This window comes from Protopterus annectens, chromosome 1.part0, assembly GCF_019279795.1.
Source record: "Protopterus annectens isolate FY-2018-M chromosome 1.part0, PAN1.0, whole genome shotgun sequence".
Classification (NCBI taxonomy): Eukaryota; Metazoa; Chordata; order Ceratodontiformes; family Protopteridae; genus Protopterus; species Protopterus annectens.
The window spans coordinates 1,764,497,503-1,764,520,019 of record NC_056725.1 but is presented as its reverse complement, the minus strand read 5'-3'; the positions used below and the strand labels follow the sequence as shown (position 1 = coordinate 1,764,520,019).

Sequence of the window (22,517 nt, the reverse complement as noted above, 5' to 3'; positions counted from 1 at the left end):
TAAACAAAGGTACTTGAAGAGGAAGTACCAGCAGTTTTAAAAGAAAAGGTCACTCATTTATTGTTATAGTTAACAAAGGAAGATACATATGGAGATATGAAAGAAGTGGCCATATTGTGAGAACTGTATCAAGAATACAGGGGCCCACTGTAGAATAACTTACTATTTGTGAAAGACAGTTGGAATTTATAATGTCAGGGAACAACTGGGTATGCCAGCTAGCGTCTATATCACATTATCGAAATTTTATTTTCGGAGATTTCCGTTTACCTGCGCGATGTTCTGGACTTTCGACATTGTCGTGCCGACAATATCGTATTCGATATTATCGGCTTATGACAACGTGAACTAGACCCTGCCAGCTATTGTCAGTGTAGGTCAGCCAGTTTATTGATGGAAAGTTGAAGCCCCCTGTAGAAAGGTGTTAGGTTTAATGGGGATTTCAGTTAGTGTGTTAAGATAGCTATTTTGCTCAAAAGGGGACATGGCAAGTGTTCTATAAGTAGCTCTGAAGTGATAATTAGTCTTGTTTATGATGATTTATATTTCTAGGAGTTCAAATGTGATATCTTAAGAAATCTGTTGAGAGGTGATGATATCTATGACAAAAATACTCCCCTGTAACTGCCAGTAGGTCTGATGACAGGCACTCTACCCAGGAAACAGAGGGAGTGCTTTCATTGTTATGAAAAACATGTCTTTTCAGTTTTCAACTACAAATATACAAATGTGTTTAAGTTGCCTGACAGCCTTAAGTGTGGCCTTTTGTTTTAGAGTACTAGCATTGAGTAGAGTCACATTAATGTGTTCTAAATTATAATTTAATAGGTTGGAAAGTCCAACAGATGCACTTGGCCTATAAAAATGCAATAGGGGCAGCAGAGTCTTTAGCTATTATCCAAATGCTTTGGCAAGAGAGGTGGAGACAATCCCTGGCAATGCAGGGAAGCCTGTTAGCCATTTCACTTCAAGCTGACACACACTGAATCCTCCTAAAATGACACCAAGCAGACAGCCAATTATAAAAGCCATTTATCTTGTCTTTGAATCTCAGCAACATTCTAGGTGATGCAAAATACCACTCAAGACCAAACATTTTCCTGCCTCAAACACATGCATAGCAAGTTGAGTCACAGCCTTCTTACTGTGAAAATTGTGAAGCCCTCCTTGTCTGAGTAGTACTAAGTTGCTAAGTAAGTTAATGTGCCGCATGCAGTTGACTGAAATTGGTGACTTCACCTCCAGCAGTAGACCCACCAGTAGTGGAGTACCACAGGGGTCTGTGCTGGACCCCTTACTGTTTAGCATGTATTTCTCAGAAGTCCAGGTCAAAGTAGATGACCTTTGGCTCACCAAGTTTGCTGATGATTGCAAACTGGGAGCAATCATTGAGTTCCCCCAACAATGTCAACAAACTGCAAGACAGGCTAACACAAACAAATGATTAGTACCAAAGCCATGGTCTAAAGCTAAATGCAAAAAAAATGCATTATTATTCCATTTGGCAAAATGGAATTCCCTACAAATTACAATATTGACAGCACCCCCCCTGAGTTCCAACCCAGTGGTGCAAGACTTGGGAACACAGGTTGATAGCAATCTGAAATTTGACCACCAATTTTCCACAGTGCTAAGAAAATCCTTCTGTGTAGTGTACCTCATAAGCAAGGGCATAGCATCCAGGTCACTAAACTCTACTGTACTTGATCCTCATCAGACCACTAATTGAGTATAATGTACCCTTTTTCATGTACCTCACTGGACACAGTCAGCAGCTGGAGAGACCTCACAGGTTTTCTCACTAAGAAAATACAGGGACTCCAAACCATGACCTACATGGACAGGCTGAAAGCCCTGTCACTTTACTCTGCATCTTATAGGCTGCTGAGAGCTGATGTTCCTGGCCTATAGGGCAAGCTTCAACCCTGAACTAATGGAAATGCTGCACATACACAAGTCAAATGCCACAAGAATCACTCATTCTAGGAATCTCAGCTTAGCTTGTGACATTAACAGAACATGCTGGAGAGACAGATGCGTCTCCCAGAGACTGCCACTTCCCTGGAATAGCCTTCCTATTCACGTAAAAGAGAGTTCCTCACTGAACCTAGATAGCTGGACAGGAGACTGCAAATTCACCCCTGGTGTGGCACCCATGTCCCTCATGTACAAGGGTAGCCGGTGTTGATCATAGACCTGCTCTGTTCATAAATTTGTTCTACAAGCAACCCAAAAAGAACAAATGGGGGTACTTGGGATTAACATGGCTAGGCTTGTAAAGGCTCTAGGGCCACTAGCCTAGTAACCTCCTATGAACCTATGAATATAGGGTCATATTCAGAATACTTGCCTAGGAGCTCTAAGTGGAGTATATCAATACTTTATATTATGAGAAACAGCAAAAATAAGCTGTATACTCACCCTAACTATGTATCTGTGTTGTCCATTTTCATTCTTCCTCAACTAATGGGTCTCAGATCCAACTTTTAGATCTGACTCGGATGCTCTTCTCTAGATTCTAGGATCCGACTCTTGAGCTCCTCCCTTTACCATTAATGCCCCTGACCACTGCATTACCTCAGATTGAGTTTGCTGCCACTATACTATTTTATAAAAATAAAACATTATCATAGTACTGCACAAAAAGTGAAATAGTAACAGAACAGGGGGCTCAAACAAGAACTGTGTTTCCTAACAAAAATCTTCATCAGGTCACTCCCAAAGACATGGATAGGGGGAAGGTGGAGGGGACGTTGAGGAAGAATGAAAATGGACAACACAGATGCATAGTTATGGTGAGTACATAACTTTTATATCCGAAATTGTCATTTTCATTTGTTCCTCAGTGAATGGGACAGAGTCCCCAGCTACAGTAACCTTGGGTGTCCCTCATGGAAGGATGTTCCGTTGAACTGCAAAACCAAATGCAGCCAACTTGTAAAGAGCATTAAAGGTATGAGCATTAGACCAAGTGGCAGCTGCACAAATATCATTAATAGAAGCTCTGGCCCAAAAGGCAACTGATGTAGCCATTGACCTATTTGAATGTGCTTTTGGTTGGTTGTCTTGGCAAGGTTAAACCTTTCTAAGAATAAACATGAGAAATAACAATCTGTTATCCATTTGGCTATTGTAGTTTTTGAAACTTGTTTTCCCAATTTGTTCTTGGCAAATGAAACAAAACAATTGGTCAGTTTTCCTAATTTCTTTCATCCTATGAAGATAGAAATGAAGTTGCCTATGTACATCTAAGAGGTGAAGCATGTATTCTCCTGTACTGTCAGTTTTAGGAAAAAATAACTGGCAAGTTGATAATTTGATTGATGTTTGTTTCTGAGACAACTATGGGCAAAAAGGAAGAATTAGTATGTAAGGTAACCCTATATTTATGGAAAATCAAGTAAGGTGGTTTTGAAGAGAGCACTTGGAGTTGTTCAGAGACTCGACTCACAGAAGTTATAGCTACAAGAAAGACTGTTTTCCAAGAAAGGAATTTGAGATTTGTTTTAGCCGAGGGCTCAAAGGGTGACTTTGGAATACAACAGTAAGATCTCAAGGTGTAGTAGGATCCTTTATTCGGGAGGGGGGGGGTCTAAATAAAAAAAAATTACTTTTAAAAAATGCCTTACATAACTTGGATGAAGCTAAGGAAAAGCATCATCTCTAATGTGGAAGTAAGAGATAGCTGTCAGCTGAACTTTGATGGTGGAGAAACACACCCCACCTTGAAAAATAGAGGAAAAAATCTAAAACATCAGAGACTGTTGCAGTTAAAGTATCCAACTCTCTCTACTGAGCCCAAAAAGGAAACTTTTCCATTTACTTTTATAAATCTTTCATGTAGAGGGCTTCTGAGCTGAAAATAAAAATTGGAGAACAGGAGGGGAAAGCCTGGAATGTCTAGCCATCATTGGAATTATTGAAACCATGTGGTCAACCTTAGGCCTGCAATATTCAGATGAGTCATACCCGACAGAAGTAAAAGGAGGGCTGGACTGGGGTACAATTTCCAAGGAGGACACAGTAAATAAGACCATAGGAAGGGACACCACACTTGTCGATGAGAAAATGGGGCAATGAGGATTACCTTGTTCTTCAACCGAAGTGCTTTCTGAAGGAATTTGGGGATTAGAGGCAGTGGAGGATAAAGAAGACCGGAGGGCCAATTCTGCTGCGCCTGTCTGCTAGAATATTGGATTTCCCGGGAATGTGAGTTATTACAAGAAAGCAGATGGAGGAGATCGTCCACTGCCAAATTCTCAATGCTTCTCGGCAAAAGGGGGTAAGATTAGGTTCCCCTTATTTATTGATGTACCACTGACATATTGTCCAATTGGATAGCAATTCCCCCTAAAGGGAGAGAGTTGTGAAAGGCCTGCAATGCTAAAAGGACCGCTCTCATCTCCCAAACATTTATATGCAATTTGGTCTCTTCTGGGGTCCACGTGCCTTAAACAGTCCATCCACAGGAATGTCCCCCCACCCCAAATGGGAGCCGTATATGGTTAACGTGGCATTTAGGGGAGGAAGAATAAAGTAACATCCTTGACAAATCTCGTTGGATTGAATCCATCACAGGAGGGGGCCCTTGCAAACTTAAGATAGTTTTACAGGATGTTGCAAGGGCTGTCGAAGAAAGGACCACTGTACTGCCAGAGTCCATTGGAGGATTCGCATATGAAGATGACCAGCAGGTATTAAGATAATTGCAGCAGCCATCAACCCTAGAGCTTTGAGAATCAGTTTTGGTGGGGAATAGGGGTGAGAAAGAACCTGTCTGACATACAATCTCAAGGTGAGAATTTGAGTGTGTCTGTTCATTTTGATGTGACAGCATGTGTCCTGAAGATTTATACAGTACATCCAGTCATCCTTCTGTAACAGAGGCAGAATGAATTGAACCATGACCATCCTGAATTTGGAGTTTTTTACAAACTGGTTCAGATAACCAAGATACAGTATAGGTCTTGGGTCACCTGTTTCCTTTGGTATTAAAAAGAACCATGAGTAAAATCCAGATCCTCTTTAGTCTGGTGGGACCTCTTGGATGACTCTTTTGTCTAGCAACTTTTGAATTTCCAGAGCTGCAGCTGCTGACTCCCACTGATTGGGTGGAACATCAGGGAGAAGTTTTCTTTTCACTGAGAGAACTTGCAGAAAGGGAATAAAATATCCTCTGGATATGATTTTTTGCACTCACATGTCTTTTGTGATGGCTGCTCAGGCATTTGGGTGCAAAGACAAGTGCTACCCGACTATCTCAAATGAAGAACAATCTGGTAACCCTTTGGGAGTACTAAAAGGGTCTGTCCGAGAAGGAATCTTGGAATCCTGATTTTGTGGGGTCTACATTAGCAAATCGAAAATCCATTTCAGCGAATACCACAACACCGGCACACACAGTCCGAACCGCAAATACACCGAAACCCCTAAACCACAAAATTTAAAATCTCGAATTGTCATAGTTGGCCAACACCACCGCGTGCTACATACTACGTACCCAAACATAACAAATAAAACACATACATACACTAACCAAACCCTACTTCTAACCCTACATTAAACCTTACATGCATTACCTATCTATGCACTTACCTTAACCCGCACCCTAACCCTAAGGTCCGTAACTATCGCACACTTACCCTACAGACATATACCCAAACAAAAGAAATAATCCACACACATACACTTAACAAAACCCTACTTCTAACCCTACACTAAACCTAACATACATTATCTATCTATGCACTTACCTTAACCTGCACCCTAACCCTAAGGTCCATAACTATTGCACACTTACTTTATGGAGTTATACCGCAGACAGGCCAACCATGACAGTTCGACATTTTTGTTTTTCACGGTTTTAGACGTTCGCCGTTACCGTAGTTTGCTCTATAGGTGTTGCTCAATTCCGATTCGCTCGAACGGATCTTCAGTCATCTAATATAAACCCGATTTTGCAGACCCCCTCTGCCATAATGACAGCTTCTTCTATAGCTATTATTTCCCCCCTGCCTCTGGGAAAAGAATCTCAGTGTGATTCTTTAAAAGGTCTTTGGGATTTCCAGAACCACATCTTCTTACCACCACAGTGATTCTTAGATAAAGGTCTGCAGAGTAGAAAAATTGATTTCCACAGCAGACAAGATCTTTCCATCTTGCTCACTGCGGGAAAGTTTCTCTTTAACGGTGGGCCTAAACAAAGAAGATCCATCAAAGGGAGCATTAATGAATGACACTTTAAGGTTCTCTGTAAAGTCACACAATTGCATCCAGGCATGTCTCCTAATGGCTACGCCTGATCCCGCAGCATGTGAAGAACTTTCAACTGCATGAAAGATTAACTTCATGGAGTCATTAGATAAAGATTATATGGTGGCCAATCATGAGGAATAAGTTTTCTCTTCCTCCGCTAACATGTACCCAGAGGTACAGTTAGATAGTTCCTTAATGAAGTCCCTCTAATCTGGTGAAATGTGTCAGGTATTTTAGCAACCTTAAGGCAAAGGTCGTCGAGGCATAAACTCGCTTCCCATACCTGTTCATAGGTTCATACTAGGCTATCTGTCCTAGGGCATTTATAAGCCTAGCCAGAATGTGTTTGGCTTTCGCCACCCATTTTAAATTTATTTTGCTATGCCCTTTTTCGAGGTTAGTATACTGTGCCTCTGTCTAACAGTGACACAGAAGTGATACCCGGGGTAAACCTACGATCTCCCATCCACTAATCAAGATTTCTCTTGAAGAGAGTCAATGAGGGACTCTGCCTAACCTGGACTGGGATTTTATTCCAGAGTGAAGGGAGCCTCTGGGTTATGAATCTGTCCCTCCAGCATGTCCTATTTATTTCAGTGCTGAGGTTCAAGTCTCTCGAGCGCGTAGCTCGATGGGATTTGGATTTTCTGAGGTGCAGCATGTTCATTAATTCTGGGTTGGACATGGCTTGATACGTCAGGCACAGATCGCCTCTGAACAGGCGGTATGCCACTGAGTAGAGCTGGAGTTTCTTTAACCGGGCAGCATATGGCATCTGTTTGAGCCCTTTGATCCTCTTGGTGAGGTACTTTTGGGTTCTTTCCAGTTGCTGCAGGTGTCTGCTAAGGTACATCCCAAAAGGGGCATTGTACTCAATTATGGGCCTGATGAGGGATGAGTAAAGAGGCACGATGACCTCCCCTGATCTAGATGTGAATCCCTTCATGATTAGGTGGGCTATATAAAATGTTTTTCTAACCATTTTGGCCACGTGGTTGTCAAATGAGAGATTGCTATCAACTTGGGTCCCCAGGTCCCTAATTACTACTTCTGTACTTAATGGATTACCACCTATGTGGTAATTTGTGGGCACTTTGTTTTTGCCAAAGGGGATGACTATACACTTTTTGGCATTTAGCTTGAGGCCATGGCTCTGGCACCAGTTGTCTGTTTCTATGAGGCCCTTTTGGAGGATGCCTGTGTCAGCTGGAGAGTCGATTATGGCACCCAGTTTGCAGTCATCTGCGAACTTGGTCAGCTACAGTCCTTCCATGTTGGCCTGTACCTCCGAGAAATATATACCGAACAAGAGAGGTCCCAGGACTGAGCCTTGTGGGACACCACTTGTAACTAGTTTGGAGTCTGACATGGCTCCAGCAATTCTAACCATGTGGGTTCTGTCCTTGAGCCAGTTTGCAATCCATCTAGTGACATAGGGGTTTATATTTAAGCTGGTGAGCTTATCTATAATGCCAGAGTGGGTTATTGTATCGAAGACTTTAGCGAGGCCCAGGTAGGCTGTGTGGACTGCCTTCCCCTCGTCAATCGCCTTGGTGACTGTTTCAAAGAAATCGACCAGGTTTAAAAGGCAGGATCTGCCCTTAACAAAGCCGAACTGGGTAGGATCCAGTGTCTGTAGGTCCCCAATATATTTATTTATGAGGTCCATGATGATCCTTTCCATAGCTTTGCAGACTAAGCTAGTCAGGCTTATGGGGCGATAGTTTCCAGGATCCGTTGAGGCACCACCTTTATGGAGAGGGACCACTGTTGCTGTACGCCACTCTTTGGGCACATATCCTGTAGTAAGGCTGAGATTGAACAGTAGTTTTATGTTTGGGTTTAGCTCTTCTTGGAGTTCATGTAGGACGCAGCCCGGGACACCGTCTGGTCCCATTGATGCTGTGTTTTTGCTTTGGAGAGGCGGCTCTTACCTGAGCATCTGAGATGTCAGGGGGGGCAGCACTCTGCTGGGATAGATATTTGCCCTTTTGGTGGGGGGGGAGTTTGCGCTGAACCTGTCAGCTAGGATGTTGGCAATGTCTGTGGGTTCAGTGTATTTTTTGTCATTTTGGACTAATTCTGAGCATATCTGGGAATTACCACCCAGGTTCCTAACATAACTAAAGAAAGCCTTGTGATTATCCTTAGTGTCCTGTGCAAATTTTCTCTCAAAGCTGGCCTTAGACAATTTTATGAGTGCCCATAGTTTTTTGCTAATACTGATCAGTGATGCCTTCCCTTTTTGGGATTTTGCTCTATCATTTAGTAGCTTCCTCCTTCTATTATATAGTTTGTTTACGGCTGGGGTCCACCAAACAGGACGTCTGCCTTTGGAGGATTGGGTCTTGGTTTGATTCGGGATTGCATGATCCATGCATTCCTGAAGGTGTTCATAGAATGCATTTATAAAGGATTCTGCGGTCTGGGCCGTATTTTCCACAGGCCCTAGATTCTCTATTAGGGGGATGGACAGAGGAGTGCTGTTTGGCCAGCTCCTTTTTTGTGGCTGCCACAATAACCATGGCATCTAAGTGGATTTTCTTACTCCAATACTTTCTTTATGTACTCCAAGAATCTTATAGGGATGCCACAGAACTGGTTCTATGGTGACCAGATCCTTACATACCAGTGGGAGACAAGATCTATAAGCTCATCTACCAGAAGGGTAATCCAAGATGTAAATGGATTAGACCTGCAGGCTTCTGGAACACTGACTCCTCCTGGGGAAAGGGTTTCGGAAGACCAACTACCTTTCTGGCAAAGGATTTCTAGAATGCCTCCAAAGGGGATGAGAATTTAAAGAAAAAAGAAGTTATGTACTTACCATAATGTTCTATTTCTGTTGTCCCTCTTCATTTATTCTTGACTGATGCGTTCAAATTCTGAATATCAGAACCGACTCAGCTGTTACTACAGCTAGCAGTGGCCTAAAACTCTTGAGCTTAAATCCTACCCACAATGCCTCTCTCCTAGTTACCTCAGATCGAGTTTGCAGAAAAATAGAATGACAAACATAATGCCTTCATAGAGGTTATATCTGTAACTTTTATAAATAATCAGTAATAAGATATTCATAATGCCAATCCAGCAAAAAAAAAGCTGATAGGGCAGGGGGAAGGAGGGAGGGAAGTCAAGGATAAATGAAGATGGACAACACAGATGGAACATTATAGTAAGTACACAACTTCTTTATCTGATGTTGTCAGTCTTCATTTATCCTTGACTGATGGGACAGAGTCTCTAACTACTTTTGGTCTTGTGAGGATTGAATTCACGAGTGCCACTGCATCAAATGGATCTCTTCACCTGGACATCAAATCCAATTTGAAATAGGTGGTGAAGACGTGGGGAGTAGTCCAGGTTGCTGCGGCACATATATCATCTACTGAAGCTACAGATTGAAAAAACTATGGAAATAGTCACAGCTTTCATAGAATGAGCATTTATAGGACAGACAAATAAATTTAGTTTATGTGCTAGACAAACTAAATATAATTTTTGAGCCATCTGGCTAATGTAACCTTGTTCTGTATAGATAAAAGTGTAACTGTCTGAACATCTAATAAATGCAAACAGTATTTACTTTTATTTGAAAGTTTGGGAGAGAAGAGTGGCAAATTGATGGTATGATTTATACTGATATCTGACATGACCTTAGGTAGAAAGGAAAGATTTATCCTTCAGGAGAGTCTGTCTCTCTGGAAATGAGGACTGGAGGCTTATGTAATAAGGCCTGTATTTTTGAATTGCCACTGGCAGAAGCCATCACTACCAAGAAAACAAAAAACATTTTCCAGGATCAAAGTTTTTTAACTCACAGTTAGCAAATGGTTGGAAGGGTGGCTGTACAAATGCCTATAAGACCAAATTGAGATCCCAAGGAGATATAGGATCCTTATAAGGAAGTCTTAATAACAGGGTTCCTTATGAACAGACCGTGCAAGATCTGTGAGAAACCAAAGAAAATTCTTCAAAACCGTTATGAAAATTAGAAATGACTGATGGCTGGACTTAAACAAAGAAGGAGCTCCTCTGTTGAAAATGAAAGCTAAAAAGTCTTGAATTTGTCAATAGAAACGAAAAAGGGTGAATGTCACTTCCTGAAGTCCAAAAGGTGAAATTTATTCCTTTTGGTAGTGCAGAGTTTACATGTGGATGGCTAATGGGAAGCTGACAGAATATGATGTACTGAGGGAGAAAGATTTGTCCGCCTGGCAAAAACTGGAACTGGAGAAATCAAGCTGTCTGGTTGATGAGGTTCAGAATGTTTGGTTGATTCAAACTGTCTGGATGGGATAGACAGTCTGGTGCCGATCCAAAGTCCATGGGTTTTGCATCAGATAATGCAAAGAAAAAAGGAAAACCACATTTGTTGAGACTAATGAGTAATGATGATTACTTTGTTCCTCAACTGAACTGCTTTCTGTTGAACTTTGGAATTAAGGGGAAATGGAGGAAAGCATATAAAAATTCTGGGGAAAAAGTGTGTAAAAGAGGATCCCTCTATAACTCCCTTTGGAGGGGGGGCACAGGGTAAGATAGTTGCTGCACTTGTAGTTCAAACGTGAGGCAAAGAGGCTGCAGGAAGGCTGGCCCCCTTAACAAAGAAATCCTTTTCATCATGTTTCGATAGAGAGGCCATGGTGAGGCAGAAGAATAAACCTGCTATGATAAATTGGTTGGGAGAAATCTCCCATTGTCACACTCTCAGAGCTTCTTGCCAAAAGGGGTTAAGATCTAGTCCCTCATGCTTGTTGATGTACCAAACCACTAACATATTATCTGACTGAATCGCAATTGTTCCCAAAGGGAGAGCTGTCTGAAAGTTTTGCAATGCTAAAAACACTGCGTTCATCATTAGAACATTGATATGAAAACTGGCATTAATAGGGAACCATGGAGTGTGCAGCCCAGATAATTCCTACTCGCCCCATTGAGAGGCATTCATGGACACTCTGACCTTGGGCTGCAGACAGGACAAAGTCCCGAAGAATCTGTTTTTGAGTGCAAGCTCCAAGCCAGACCTTTTTGCAAAGATTGGAGGTCAAAAACTGATTTGACATAGGTTGATAAGATATTAACCATTGATACGCAACATGATACTTTGCCAAGGGAACTACTGCAAATGCATCAGGATCTTGAGCCTAAGGGCTATGAACATTTCTGTACTGAGCATTGTACCTATAAGCTCTAAACCTTAAGCTGGAGTCAGTTGTGATTATTCCTAATTTACAACTGCTGCTATTTCTGCCATGCATTTGGAAAAATTAATACCTCAATTGGTGCAGATGAAGGAAATGCATTCAGAGAGCCATTTTGAACACCCTGGGGGCTGTGGTGAGGCCAAAGGACAAAACCCTGAACTAGTGATAACGGGCTACTAGCTGGAAGTGGAGGAACCTGCAGCGTTTGCCCATTTAATATGGTAATATTGTAATATGATTTCCAAAGGTCTATGAAGTGTATCCAGTTGCCCTTTTCCAAGAATGGAAGAGTGGTCTGAAGTGTGACCATACAGAACTCTGTTTGGTTTACCAATTTGTTCATAATGCTGAAATCCAAGGTTGTTCTCTAGTCCCCTGTCATTTGTTAAGAAAATAAAAAAAATCTTGAGTAAATTCCAGAATCTCTCTGGTCTGGTTGGACTTCCTGGATGAGCCCCCCCCCCCCCGTTTTTTTAGATTGGATTTTCTTGTGTACTTGGGGGGAAGCTGGAACGGATATGATATAACCTCTAGACATATATTTTTGCACTCAAGTATCTGTAGTTATTTCTAACCAGGTGTTTAAGTGTAAGGATAAGCACCCTCCTGAACTACCTCCAGAGGAAGAAAATCATGCATCCATTCAGGAGTGCTGGTAGAGCTTACTAAGGAAAGAATCCCTGAAACTGTTGTTTTGCGGGCCACCTCTACCTCGAGAGTGGCGTTTTCCATTAAAGTTCCCTCCTATGGCCCTGAGAGAACTGTTTCCATGTGTGTCTTGGAAAGGCCCTTTTTGGATTTTGAACCACATATTCCCAGCACCCCTCCGATTACTGGAAAAGGATCTTTGGGGAATGGAAAAAGTACGTCTACGGCAGAAAGGGTCTTAATATCTTTCTCACACTTAAGTAACATTTCTCGAACTGTTAGGCCAAAGGAAGACTGTCTACCAAAAGACACACTGATGGATTACGACCCAAATGACTCGACAAAACCACATAAACACATCTAGGCATATCTCCCAATGGCAATGCCTGATCTTGCTAGTCTGCAAGTGCAATGAACATCATGGACAAACGGGACACAGACTAGGGTGATGACTGGGAAGCAACTTTCTCTTTTACCTCCTCAGACACAACTTCCACAAGGGTATCAGATAACTCTTTAACCAGATCCCTTTGACGTCTGGTAAAAGTGCCCAGAAATTCAAGGATCTTAAGGGACAGGTAGATTAAGCATGAATTCACTTTTCAAGCCAATCCATCATCTGAAACTCTGTTAGGCAGGTGAATAGAGAACTTTCAATAGTCAGAACCTTTCCCAAGGTGGTTGCAATGACCAGGGACTCTACAGACAGATCCCAAGCCCTGAACTGTTTATCCTAGGGGAAGAAAGGAATTTTGTCAAGAGTACTAGGAATGGGGCTTAAAGGGAGTCAGGACCTTTCCATACCTGGTGAAAATCAAGGGAAAAAGCTTATCAGCTGATGGAATCACTCAGGAAGTACCCAGTCAGAAGCAGAAGGGTAATTACATTGACCTCTGGGGTAGGGTTTATGAGACTTCCAGTCATTTCCCTGTTTTAGTGACTCCAGGGTGTCTCCAAAGGAGAGACATCAATGGGAGATTTTAGAGACCCTTCTCCTTCACTGAAATCAGTATTGTCAGTGACAGATTTCACCACAGGATGTGCTTCCTCTTGCACTTTCTCTTCTGAGGGGCCTCCTTGGTGGGAGGGGCCAGGGGAGGTGGGTATCAGTAGGATAGATCAGATATCCAGGAATCCTACATCTGTGCATTCACGGTCTCCGTGGAGATGTTAGTAAGGGGAGGGGGCTACAGTAGATAGCATTCTTAATAGGCCCGAAAACTGAATTTCCCAAAGAGGGAAGGGACAGTGAAACTAAGAAGAACAACCTCAGAACCATGGTTACTCCCCATCCCAAAGAGACAACTACCAAGGCAGAAGTTGGGGCCAAACCAATGCATGCCGATGCTCTGTGGTCCAGGGATTGCTCCAAGAAGTAGGTGTTGAGCCTGCTCTGTGAAGTCAACAGCACAGACTCAGCCCCTGAGAGGTCTCCAGATCCAAAGAGCTGAAGAGCTCAGAGTAATTACCAATTCCGGAGGTAAGAGTATCTCCGTAATCAATGCAGTCAGTGCTGGGAAAGTTGGGGATGAATACTGTAAAGACTCAAAAGGAGTGGACTGACCTTGGAAGTAGTCTGAAAAGGTTTAATTGGTGCCAAAAGTATCAGCACAGATGGAAAGTTCCGCTCTGATAGTTCCGGCACCTTATCCTGTATTTTTTTGGAACTGAAGATTCTTTGGTGGCAAAGATGCAGATTCCAATAAAGCTATCATTTCCATAGATGCTGTCGGAACAGAAGCAATATTTGTTTCAGAACCAAAAATCCTTTAGTGCCGAAGATGTAGATTCCATAGACACTGTCAGAACCAAAGCAATATTTGTTTTGGAACTGAAGATCCTTCAGTGGCGAAGATGCAGGTTCCTATAAGGCTATCGGTTCCACAGATGCAGTGATAACCAAAGCAATATTTGTTTCAGAACGGAAGATCCTTTAATGCTGAACATGCAGGTTCCTATAAGGCTATTGGTTCCATAGATACTCAACAAACCAAATGAACAGCAACCAAAATAATATATAAGTATACATAAAACATGTTACTTCACTATTTATTTAATGTAACTTCTCATTTTTAACACAGCTGAAATATTACAGTTGTCGCCATGAAGTAAAATCTATGGTCAGGAAAATCAGCACATGCGAGTCACAAAATGCTATATATATTACTGATTTAGTGTTACAGTTAATTGTTTGTTTAATAGTGTATTTGATGTCATTAACGTAAAAATATATACCTACTCTAAGTGAGTCACAAAATGCTATATATATTTACTGATTAGTGTACAGTTAATTGTGTGTTTAATAGTGTGTATGATGTCATTAAACATAAAAAAATATATACTGACACCTTTAAAAGGATGCTGGCTCGTGAAATGCAGAATATAGAATCAATAATAGGTTATTTTCCTAAAACACCTTAGACAATAGACTCCTATGGAATTATCTTTAACAAGTGGACGCCTAAGTACTTATGTATACTTATATATTATTTTTACTACATTTTTCTCTATTATAAATTTTTAAAGCATTTAATATTTCGTAGATGTGATTAATTCATTTGACCACCATTTATAAATATTTTTTTTTATCTTTTTATAAATTTTGGATGATTTTGTAACCATGGGTTATATACATTATTGATTGTCTACTTGATTCATTAAGAACTTTCCATAGATACTGTCGGAACTGAAGCAATATTTGATTCGGAACCAAAAATCCTTCGGTGCCAAAGATGCACATTCTGATGCAGTTATTGGTTCCATAGTTGCTGTCAGAACTGTAGCAATATGCCTAGAAGCAGTCGGTTCAAAGGAATTTAAATAAACCAAAGCTCTGTGCCATCTAGAAGATAGTGTTGAGAAAGAAGGTGGCACCACACCAAACTACTTCTGCTCTCTACATTTCCTGTCGAAACAGAAGAAAGGCTGATGAGGAAGATGTTTCACTTCGCTCCCTGTCAGCACCAGAGATGGCCACCGTCTCAAAATTAATTTATTCTTAAAAAACACAATGTGAGTGCCTCCTTGACAAAGACACAGACCTGGCTCAGAAAGAAAACACAGAAAGAAAAAAACTGTCAGAAATGGGAATCTTCTGGCTGCATTTCTGGCACATCTAAAAAACCAGAAGGGCCCTTAGAGTTTTCAACCATAACTTTAAAGGAAACCAGAAACACACTTTCCCAGGAGAAACTACTGAACACAACAGTTACATACTCACACAAGATAGTAATGGAAATCAAAACAATAGTAAGTTATTTTTTTTTTACATCAACGAGAATTTTTTAAATAAATGAGAAGGAAGAACCTACCAACAATGTTAGGCAACAGTACAAATCCATACGGAAAGAAGAGAATACAACTTGTACTGACTAAAAGGGAGAGAGCAGAAGTCACATAGAAACTAGTAGAAAAATACAGAAAAGAAAAATTCTTTTGGTCATAGACAGACAAAAAAATAATTACTTAGATCGAGAGCTCTAGCGAATGCATCTGTCTCTAGAAGCGGCAAACGAGATCTGAGGTAACTAAGAGAGAGGAGCTGTGGGTAGGACTTAAGCTCGAGAGTTTTAGGTCTCTGCGAGCTGTAGTAACGACTCAGTTGGTTTTGATATTCGGAACCAAACTCATCTGTCAAGGATAAATGAAGATTGACAACATAAGATTTTTTTTTTTAATAAACACTGGAGAAAGTAAGTATAAGTAGAATAAAGCTCTACCAACAATGGTAATAACAACAATAATAACTTACAGAGAAGATGAAAGAAAGAAAAGGAAATTACCAGTGATGGTAAGGAAGAATACCAAAGGATGTTAAAGAAAGACAAATTAGCATAACAGGTAAAGAGAGGATGCTATAAATACAGATAACTAGAAAGAAAGTGAAACTCTATAAAGTTTTTACTCACTATCCCAAGAAAAACAAGATGTTAAGCTTGAGAGAATGCAATCCTGACCAAATCATTAGAGCAGCAAATGAGATCTCAGGTAATGCAGTGGTCAGGGGCATTATGGGTACAGGGAGAAGCTCAAGGAACGAATCCTAAAATCTAGAGAAAAGCACCCGTCAAATCAGAGACTCATTTGTTGAGGAACGAATGAAAATGACATCAGATCAGCTTTTCTGCCTGAAATAGCTCTATGGTGCTTGTAAAAATGGCTTCACTTTTACAGAAGAATTTTATATAGCCATTAAGTAAGTCAGTGAAAGATCTTTACATGCTCCTGCTTTTATGTAGTGCAACAATAATGATGACAAACTTTATCTGGTACTGGGGTCCATTTTACCAAGCTTCAATAAAAGACATGAATGACTCCCATGTTAATCAAACAATCAAATCTGTCAACAAAAAGCTGGGCTCCCTCTATAGGATCAAATCTTTTCTCACCCCATTAGCAAGAACTACCATTGCCCAATCCCACTTACTATCCACTCTACTCTACGCTTCCCCTATTTACATGAACCTAAATAAAGCTTCTCTCACCAAACTTGCTAGATGCTATCACTAAGTTGCCAGGTTCGCCACAGGTACACCCTATAGGACCCACCATTGTCTAAACCTAACTCAACTCAGATGGCTAGAATGGCCTAGCCTGGTCCAATATAACCAACTCATTATAGCCCACAAGGTTTTATACCAACCTGAATGCACCCCTGCATTAAAAGATATCATTAAACCATATAGCAACCTGAGGTCCCTGCGCTCTGCTGACAAGCTGCTGGTGCAAATGTCCAAGAGCAAAAATGTGGCAGGGGACTCACTATTTGCCAACTCAGTAGGTAAAACCTGGAACTCACTACCTGCCACACTCACTCTCCAACCCTCCCTAACCCTGTTCAAAAAAAGCCTCAAACACCACCTCCAAACACAATGGCAATGTCCCTGTTTAAACACAGACTAACTACTACCTGCAATTTGTGGATACTCTGTCTACTCTTATTCTAACTGAGCCTGTACTATTAAATGACCTAATTCCCAATATGAAATTTTCAACATTTGTTACCTTAAGCGAAGTCAAACCTGTTGTCTGTATGTTAGCACCTTACATATGAATGCATTTATTCAAATGTGTGCTTGTATCCTACTGAACTATGTATATTTACATGTACTTGCAATCTTTCTCTCTATTGTCTTTATGTAACTGTACTTTTTCTGGAGCTTTTCTCCCCGGGCCTCTGCTGAAAATGGACATATATCCAGTCAGACTTTCCCGGTAAACAAATGTAAAATAAAATAAAATAAATTAAAAAAAATGAGAAACATGAAATATCTTGCTGTAATCGCACAACAGTGCAATTCAGTACCCCACAGGAATCATAAGGGCAAAGAGAATCTTGAAGTACAGTGTCAGGAGAGTGTCCTCAAGAGATGCAGATATCATTCGTTCTTACTCAAGGTGCTAGAGAGGCCTCTTCGTCAATATTGTGTTTTATTCTAGATGCCATAAGAGGAGAGGAGAGGAGTAACAGTGCTTGACATTTTACAAGAGAAAGGATCAAGACCATAAGAGGAATGGAAGGCGCAGAAAATTAGGAAAGACTTCTAAGTAGTAGGCAATATGTGCACAGAAAGAGTGAAAAGTAAAGTAGATTACATGATATGGAGTCTATATTTCTGGGAGTAGGAAATTGGCATGCATTTGAAGAAGAAAGACATAGAAACAATGAAATGTGACTGAATGAGAATCACTTTAAAACTTCATCAGAAAATATGGTGAAGGCCTCAAGTGTTAAGGAAAGGAGAAATGCAAATATGACAAGGAACAGAAACTCACCTGTGAGAGATAGAAGAAAGGTTTGTAAAAGAAAGGAGTTGCAATGTTCAGATATTTACAACACACAGGTAGAATCAAAAGGGTCAAAATTAAAAGTATTTGCAATAAAACAGCACATCTTGAATAGACAAAACATCACAATTCTAGATTTTAAACTTAAACTCATACTTGTAAAAATCAATCTGCAGAATAATACCAAGCAGTAAAGACAACTGTTTTTGTGAGGGGGGACAGTCTCACCCACCCCAATGTCAGAGCTATCCCCCCACATCATCAATTTCTATATATACTACTCCTGGGTTTGCACAAACCTGAAAAAAAACAATACAGGAAAAGTACAAGAACTTCTACTTTTCTTTTTTCCTCAAGAGTCGTGACCTCAGAACATTGACTGCACCAAATTATGCTGCACAGTACTAAAACATCATTATGCAAAAGCAAATTAACATAAGCAATATTCTGACTGAGAGCTGAGGAGCTGACAATGACTAGTGGTGCTCCAAAAAAGTTACTGACCTATATTATTTAATGGTCAGTGGTCTGGCTCTGTAGCTCAGGGGTTAGAGCACTGGTCTTGTAATCCAGGGGTTATGAGTTCAAATCTTATCAGGGCCTGTGGTTTCTTTGGGTGGGAGGTTGGCATAATGGTTAAGGTGTTTACCTTACAAACACAAGGTGCAGGGTTTGATTCTCACATGGGGTAATAGGCTAGGCTTAATATGGCCCACAAGGGCAGTTAGCCTAGTACTAATATATGCACCTATGAATAATGTCCATCTGCATACAAAAGTAAGTCAATGCATGGCTGTTTTAACACAGACATTCTCATTTTTGCAGTAACCTCATGAAGGCATGACAGTTATCACTTATAGGTTCATAGATTAGTACTAGGCTAACTGCTCTTGCAAGCCATTTTAAGCCTAGCCACCATCCCTTTGTGAGACTCAAAACAACTCTGTTGTGTGTTTGCAAACACCCACCCTTATCCATTACACCCCCCCCCCCCCCATACATTTCTAAAGGCAATGTGAAATCACTTTTTTACAAATGTTCTATAGTTCACCTGCATATGAATTACTTCAGGAGGAAATGTCATAAGGAGACTGGGATGATGGGGCAATGCCAACAAATAAACTTATGAATAGCTACGTCAGTTTTTCAGCATAGTCTAATACCTGAACTCAGCAGTATATTTTCATCTCAAATACCTAAAGTCTTCAATGATGATCTAAGGTACCTCTTACCTGATTAAGTCCCTTTAGACAAAGGATTATAAAATGCAATCCTGGAGGTTAGCCTTCTTGCGTAGTTTACCTACTGGCAAGCTAAAAGCATAACACCCATGAAATCTTAAATCAATTCAATATATAGATGAAAAAAGGAAGGTAAAAAGAAGGAATCCTTCGGAGACCTTAGCTTTGGTTTCAGTCCTTTTTATTTTGAGTTCTGCTCATAGGATGGATAAGCATGCCAAGTGAGTTGACAATGTACAATGCTGCTACTTATATACACTTTCCAAAGTGGGGATGGGGGTGAGAGGTGGAGTTAGACTTATAATCCTTCCTGACTGGTCAAGGGAGGAGCTGGAGCTCAGATGAATTCCACCCTTGTGGGTGTGTCTTTAGAGAGGGCTGATCTGGTCAGGGAGTCACCAGAGATAGTAATCAAAGAAAATATTTTGGATGTAGTAAAATATATCAGAATAAATTTGTCAGAATTAGTTATCTAAAGTGTATTAATATACAGTTGGTAATAATAAAGTGCTTCCCAATTCCTGTTGTAAGAATCTCAGCCTACTGTTATGCAACAAATTGGTTTCAAAACATAAGACTATAGGAGAGTGTGTAGTACAGTTCTGCTGTGCTTTTGCCTCAAGCTTCCTCAGATCCATCCTGAGGTAGGGTCCACTGAAGACTCCTATGTAACCATGGCTTAACCTAAAGAAAAAAGTAGAAATGGACATGCATCTATGCAGCCACAAGATGATAAAAACAATCACAGAATAGAAAACAAAATCAGAAATAAAGCTTCTGTTGAGGTTGAGGGGGATGGCCACTGGTGTAATGCCCAAAGATTATTTATGCCAGTGTGTCTGGGGGGGGGGGGGGGGGCAAGGGCAAGCTTCTGTTCATCTGCATATCTAAATATTAGCATGGTTTAAAAAGTACAGGTGTCTGCAGCATGCAGTTGTTGGGTTAATTAAGTATCTCACCCTGCAGTTAAGCCCAAGGGCCACAGATGTAAGTGAATCTTGCCATCAAACTCAATTTCCACTTTCACCAGTTCTCAACAGTTTCGTCTCAAAGGAGGGTAGAGTACCTAGTTCATATGTGCATCTGCATAACAATGTGTGCCTGACGCCTACCAAATAAGGAACGAACACCAGCTGGTCATCGTGAGCAAGCCAACATGGACACCAAAGCTGTACTTTTAAAAAAATGAGGTCATTTGTGCCACATGTCCGTGGGGATAATTGTTGAGAATCTCTTCGTTAGGCTAAATAAACGATGAAAATGAGTGTATAACTTCTACTTGTTGAATAAAATAAAATACCTGTACTCATAAGCCCTCTTCATTCCTAAAGAGCCATGGTGTGCAAGACAGAATCTAAGAGCTCGCCAGAATACTACGCAAAGTGGGGAAAGCAACAGCTGATCACTGTGATCTATCAGATGACAGGAAGAGGCCCAAAAATGGGATCTGAAGTAGTGAGACGAAGTAGGAGGAGTGCGGGAGGTCTGGGATAAAATGGTGCAGTGGGATGCTGTTGGAAGTTCATCTTCACTATGTTTCTCCAGGGAACAGTTCCAGAGGATGGATGTCTTGAGTCTTTCTAAAAGTGAAATAAACATATGGCATAAGAATATAGATTTTACTTTAAACAATTGTTTTTTGCAAGGATCCTTTGACAGAATTCTTTATGAATTTTTGAAGGTTGAAAAGGCTATTACCCTAACTATTTTTGGGCTTCTCAAGGTTCATAAAAAACATTCAAGCCCACCCCTATGACCTAATGTTGTAGAAGATAGGTCTGAGACCTATCCTTATCCACAGCTTATCTAAACAATCCCATCTTTGTTTGTGATTGACTGTTCATCTGACCAGTAAGAAAAGTTTTACGTGAATTTATATTTTATTTCTTACCACTGTTTTTCACCGTTTACAGGACGGAAGGGATAGCTTGTAGAAAAAAAAGATTAATATTTTGTTGTTTTAAATTTAATTCTCACTGTCTGTTATTAGAAAAGGATAGGTTTTAAATAAGCAGATCTAGCCATCCCAAGGGACCTAGTCAGCCATGACTTCACACAGACTGCATAGAGGAAAATCTAGAGTTTTATCTAAACAATCCTGTATTGGTTTGTGATTTTCTGTGTAATAGCTTAGTAAACACAAGTTTTTAATTGAATTTATATATTTTTACCACTGTTTCTCACTGTTTGTAGGAAGGAGGAGATAGCTTACAGACAAGATTTACTTTGATTTACAGTTTGTTGTTTACCTTTAATTTTCACTGCTAGTTGTTAGAAATGGATAGATTTTAAACAGGTAAACTATAGTCATCCCAAGGGCCTAGTCAGCTATAAATTCACACAGACTGCAAAGAGGACAATCCAGAGCTTGTCTAAGGAATCTTATCTTGGTTTGTGATTTATTGATTTTTACTGTTAAAAAAGAGGTGTAAATGTAAGACAGAGTAAGCAGAAGCTAATGCGTGTATGCGCATGCGATGTAATGGAATTCCAGCTTTTGTGTGACTTTTACAACTTGTATGATCAGAGCAACAATTTTACTGTACTTAATTTAATATTTAGTTGTGTGTTGTCTATGCAATTTTTCTTACAGAAGTTGTTTAAATTCTTTTTGAACTCAGTGGTAACTAATTTTGATTTACTTTTTCTTTTAGAATTTTTTTATTAATTTCCTGCTGAATATGGATTTCTTAAATAAGTATGCCATTAATGATTTGCTAAAGCGCAAATATCTTGTACAGTGTAATGTTGTTGTTTTTCGGCTTTTCCCGGTTAGGGGTCGCCACAGCGGAACTCCGGTCAGCTAATGATTGGCAGTAGATTTTCACAAACGCAGAGGTGCCAGCTCGACGTTCAACCTTCAACGAAGGCACGCCCATTTACGCATATCTTTCGAACGCCCACCCAACTGCAGGGAGGACATGTAGACTCCACACAGAAGGCACTCCCCGCACTCCAGCCAAGAATAGAACGGGAGAACCTTTTGCTGTTTGGCAACAACGCTACCGCTGCACCACCACGGATACATCTTGTACAGTGTAATAAAAGCTATATATATTTACAGGTAACACCCGATAACACTGGTGATCAAAAGCTGGATGATTTGCTTGCCATTATTAGTAGGCAATGTAGATTTACTGATGACGATTGAACTTGTGCAATTGGTACGGCTTGGAGAACTGTTGTTACATGTATTAATGACTGGACTGATGAGATAAATAAGGTCAGGCAAAGAATTATTTTATATTTATTTTACATTTGTTTACTGGGAAAGTCCGGCTTGGAACAAAGCCAATTTTCAGTGGAGGCCCAGGGAGAAATGTTGCAGATGCATGTCTTTGTAACAAGAACAAATAGAACACATTTAGGAAAGGAAGTG

The 22,517-nt window shown here is 40.5% G+C and overlaps 1 protein-coding gene and 1 non-coding gene across 2 annotated transcripts in view; one reads left to right on the top strand and one right to left on the bottom strand.

Moving 5' to 3' along the window:
- LOC122805110 overlaps positions 1 to 22,517 on the bottom strand; it is an 807,491-nt gene that overhangs the window by 267,123 nt on the left and 517,851 nt on the right. The window lies entirely within an intron of this gene.
- On the top strand, positions 18,428 to 18,500 carry TRNAT-UGU. The gene has a single exon. It is a non-coding gene; the product is annotated as a tRNA-Thr (tRNA).